This window comes from Kogia breviceps, chromosome 7, assembly GCF_026419965.1.
Source record: "Kogia breviceps isolate mKogBre1 chromosome 7, mKogBre1 haplotype 1, whole genome shotgun sequence".
In the NCBI taxonomy this organism is placed as follows: Eukaryota; Metazoa; Chordata; class Mammalia; order Artiodactyla; family Physeteridae; genus Kogia; species Kogia breviceps.
Window position 1 is genome coordinate 26,292,732 of NC_081316.1, and position 4,782 is coordinate 26,297,513.

The 4,782-nt window shown below is 47.5% G+C and overlaps 1 protein-coding gene across 11 annotated transcripts in view; it reads left to right on the top strand.

Annotated features, from left to right (window-relative positions):
• The window catches only part of WT1 (WT1 transcription factor), a 176,554-nt gene extending 176,406 nt beyond the window's left edge, over positions 1 to 148 (top strand). For all 11 annotated transcript variants that reach the window (XM_067038051.1, XM_067038055.1, XM_067038058.1 and 8 more), the window contains one exon: positions 1 to 148. This exon is cut by the window's left edge and continues 1,252 nt beyond it. The gene's annotated coding sequence lies outside the window, so the exon portion shown is untranslated.
• Positions 149 to 4,782: the final 4,634 nt, after the last annotated feature.

The following is a 4,782-nucleotide window of genomic DNA, read 5'->3' on the forward strand; positions in this document are numbered from 1 at the left end:
AATGATTTGCTCTTTGACAACTAAAGTTAGGAAATGTATAAATGTTAGATGCATCACTGTTTTGGTGTTGATCTTCCAACATATAACACTAAGTAACGCTAAAAATGTAACCTGCATTTTTCACTTCGCTCTCAATTAAAGTCTATTCAAAAGGAAAGTGGTAAGATTCTATCAGCTGTATTGTGTACAAATCTTGAGGACCGTTGAGCCTCTTTTAAACAGGTAAGATGCTGACGCTGACATCAATGACCACTTAAGTCTATCCAGGGCCTGACCACTTGTTATTTCTCTCAGTTGAACCTCAGGAGGCAATTACTGGTCATCGAAGCAGCCAGAGAGCACCGCCTTCACCTCTCATCATGCCATGTGGATGGCATGGGGGGAATTGTATTTTCAGAGTCATTTTCGTCGGGCTCTCATTGCATCACTGCTTACTCCAGGTCAGCAAAAGAGAGTAGAGAGATGCAAATGATAACTGGTCTTTTTTGCAAAGTTCACTGGTATACACTGCAATCAGGAGAGTATAAACTGAACAGCTAGTACAACCAAATTTACAATTGTAGTTGCTATAAATTAGCTCAGCAGGTTGGAAGCTGCTTAGACTTTCCAGGGCAGCCGAGTGTGAAAGGCAAAGATCTACGTTATCTATAAACTATAAACTCTCTTTCTGGTTCTGGTGGATGGTTTTTCAGTTGTAAATAAGGAGATTAATTTGGTGCCGCCCCTCTCAACTCCGTTATCTGGGAGCTTGCGTGCATTCCAGGCTTCATTTCTTCATTTAAAATGTATCTCGAGCAGACAGCAGCTCACAACAGAGACTTTTCTGCGTTGAAGTGCAGCTCAAAGTTTGGGCTGCCTAGAAGTCAGGTCCTGAGGCCCCTCTTGGTTTGCATCTGGCTCTTGCATCACTGTTAATTATAGCCAGTGTAGTGACTCATTTGTATCAGCAGTTTTTATCTTTTCCTGCTAGAAGACGGCATTTCTCTGGAGAAGCTCAGGACAAGCATGGCAAACGTCAGCGAGTCAGAGCGAGCCAGCTTTCACAACAAAACAGTCACATTGTTTCATCTGCACTAGGAAGCCCAGAGATTCTCACACTACTTTAGCAGGTTAGCTTGCAGTTAAGGTCATGGCTTTGGAAAGCAGACCAACCTGGGTTCAGATCCTAAGTCCTCAGTTTCCTTATCTGTGAAGTGGAGACTTTTTGTCCCTATCTGTCTGATAGGGTCGTAGTGAGGATTAAATGGGGGGGAAAAGCATGAAATCATCTAGTACATAGCAAAGGCTTAATAGGCATCATCTAGGAAAATGATTACCTGAGAACTCATGCTAATTTCCTTTACCTCCCCCCTCACCCCCTGCATCCTCTTGCGGTGTCCAGACATCTTCATGCAAAATGACAAACAAATCCATTTCCATGTACTACAAACCAGAGTTAAGGTTTGCAGCAATAGGGCTCTTGTCAGCCTCCCCACAGAGACCACATCTATTTGCTTTGTGCCTTTTGTAACACACCCAGGGGCACTGAGTGTGTGTTTTGAGACCCATGGAATAGACCACGAGCAGATTGTCAGGATGAAAGCTGGTCAGGGAGAGCTCTCTGTAGCTCAGGCTAGAGTCTATATGAGGCGCAAAGGTCAAAATGTACATCTTTCCATCTTGCTTTAGTAAAGTGTGTGGTCCAAAATCTTTAAAAAGCCACCTTCAGCCCCCCCAGTGGATCTTCCCCAGACTCTCTCATCCCGGCACCTCTGTAGCACTTAGAGTACATAACATTCAATAGTATTTTTTATGGGTATCATGCTTTCCCACCTAGGACCATCTATCCGTAAGGTAGACAGGACAAGTATTATTCCCACTGTACAGGTGAGGAAGCTGAGGCTCAGTGAAAGTAGTGGCTGAGGCAGGACTTGGTCTAGGTGTTCTGTATCCAAGTGTTCTTCCCAAACGTGCTCGATGATACAGACATGCACTCTGCTCCATGGTTTCATATCTACAAGTCATATCTTCCCGACCATGTGTGAGCTTCTAGAGGAGTGGATCGTCTCCCTTCCTGTGTTACTTCCTTGAGGACTTCTCAACCTTTAATATCGATAGACATTCCCTGAGGAATTTGTTGAAGTACAGACTCTTATTCGGAAGTTCTGGGGTGGGGCCTGAGACTGCATTCCTAACAAGCTCCCAGGCGATGCCCACCCCGCTGGTCTGTGGACGACACTTTACAAAGACCTAATGGCTGGGCTCGAGAAATACTTGCTATTACGTAACTGATGAGCTTTGCACCTAACACTCCTGAGACTGCCCTGAACCTTTTTAGCCTGTAGAGAGCGGCCTGTGAAGATGGCCCGGGGCCCACTGCGATGAGCCCCGAGGCTGTGGGAGAGGACATTGGTGCTGAATGCATTCAGAAGAGCTGTATGCAGGAGAGTCCATCCATGAGGAGCTTTGTTTCCAAAACAGCCTGAGCGTCCTCTGTCAGTGACTTTCCCCAAGCAAGGGAGACCCCCTCCCCCAGGTAAGGAGAAGGAGAAGGTAAGGCACCCCACGGTCCCACCTGCATATCCAGTCCTCACACCTCACTCAGGTCACATCTCCACAGCAGGCCTCTCTCCCCCTGATGCGTGTTTTCCAGCACCCACAAACTGAAACCTCGTGGCTTTGGAGCGGATTTATTCCCTGTGAGCCAGGCAGGAATTCCCCACGTCTTGTCCCTACGAGGAGCCCCTTGCTTAGCTCTTTGGGTACCAAAGGGAAAAGGAAAAAGGCAAAGTCTTCCAGAGCCCTGTCCTCCCTGCAGGGTGTTTGCATCACTGATTTTGGACTAACAGGTGTGTCACGAACAGGTGTAGGTGTTTGTGTGTGTGTGTGTGTGTGTGTGTGTGTGTGTGTGTAAATAGAACAGTGGTTCCCAACTAGGGGCATTTTTCTTCAAAGACAGCAGGCAGAGTGGCTCATAGGAACTTCTCACAGGTGAATGTATAAGAACTACAGTAAGGGAAACAAATCCCCAAGAAAAAAATGAAGGTCTTGGCCCTTTTTCTTCAGGTCTTTGCTTCGAGTGACTATTTTATTGTATTTCAAATGATTGAAATCTGCACAAAACTTAATAAATAAATGTAAATGATACAATGTTGATGACCACATGGTCTGATTTCTTACACTGAGAAAGTAGCTGCTTCAGTGGAGGGTTCTGGACTTTTCTCCATTTTTCAAGCAGCCTTGAGAAGGAAAGAGCAAGCCAGGCAGCATAGGAAGGGTCATCTCTCAGAGGGCTGGAAACCTACCAGACCAGCCAGCAGACAGCCATAGGCAGTCCGGACCTCCTGAATAAAGTTTTGTTTCAGAGACTCGTGCGGGGATGAGGACAAACTCCTGAGGCTGCAGATGCAGGAAAATCAGTGCCTTGCAGCACACTGTGAAAATCAGCTAGCTATGAGTGGAAGTCTCAGACGGATCTCAGCTATAAGCAGCTAAGGCAGACCAAATTAGCAAACGTGAGTTTAGGAGATAACAAGATTTTTTTTTTTTTTTTTTTTTTTTTTTTTGTGGTACGCGGGCATCTCACCACCGTGGCCTCTCCCGTTGCGGAGCACAGGCTCCGGACGCGCAGGCTCAGCGGCCATGGCTCACGGCCCCGCCGCTCCGCGGCACGTGGGATCTTCCCGGACCGGGGCACGAACCCGCGTCCCCTGCATCGGCAGGCGGACTCTCAACCACTGCGCCACCAGGGAAGCCCGATAACAAGATATTTTTATGGAGCAGGGAGGATTGAAAGATGGTCCAGCAGGAGGGGCTAAGATTAGCGTAGAAGGTGGGTTGGTTGAAACAACTAGCTTCTCCCCTTCTCGGCATTCTGGGAACATTGACGTTGACGCTGGGCGAGAAGGATTGCCTGACACGGCAGGGATTCTGAGGGCCGCTGAGGAGGCAGTTGGACTCCAGGAGAAAGAAAGGAGGGGTAGAAAGAGGGGGACAGCTCTGGGAAGAAAGGTGAGACAGATGAAGGATGGAATGCAGGTATCAGGGAGGTCTGACAGGAAGAGGGGCTTCTGTCTGACAGGGCCCGACGCCCCATGTGAACCCACCCCAGCTCTGTTAACACGCACCCAGGGCGTGAGATGTTCAAGGGCTAACATGCAAATGATAATAATGGGGCCATTTATCGGACCTTTATGTACAGACCGGTGCCGTTGTACACTCATTCTCTTATTGAGAATGTTCCCAGTTTACAGATAAAGAAACTGAGACCCTATGAAGTAGCTCACACAGGGTCTCACAGCTCGCGTATGGCAGAGATTCACACCCAACTCTGACTCAGAGCCCACACTCTCAACCCCGTCATTTCACGGTATTTATCCCCCTCGTCTCAGGGCATGTTGGCCTGGAGGAGGAGCAGGAATGCCGAGAGAAGGCAACAGTGGCGCCTTCTTGCCCACCGGCTTGTTCAGATACTAGGAATGTTTGCCAGGTGTCCAGAGGAAGAATACGCATGATTGGCAAAATGTTCCCTCCTCCTGTTTCCAGTTGCAGAGCCTATGCGTAAAGTATGTTTTCATTCAATATTTTATATTAAATACCGGAACTTAAATGAGCTAGCAAAATGTTAGCTGGACAGTGATAAAAGCGAAAAATTGAGAAACACATTTAAAAGTTCAAGGTCAATGAATACTTTTAATTTTAAAAAATTTTTTAATTTTTTTGCGGTACGCGGGCCTCTCACTGTTGTGGCCTCTCCCGTTGCGGAGCACAGGCTCCGGATGCACAGGCTCAGCGGCCATGGCT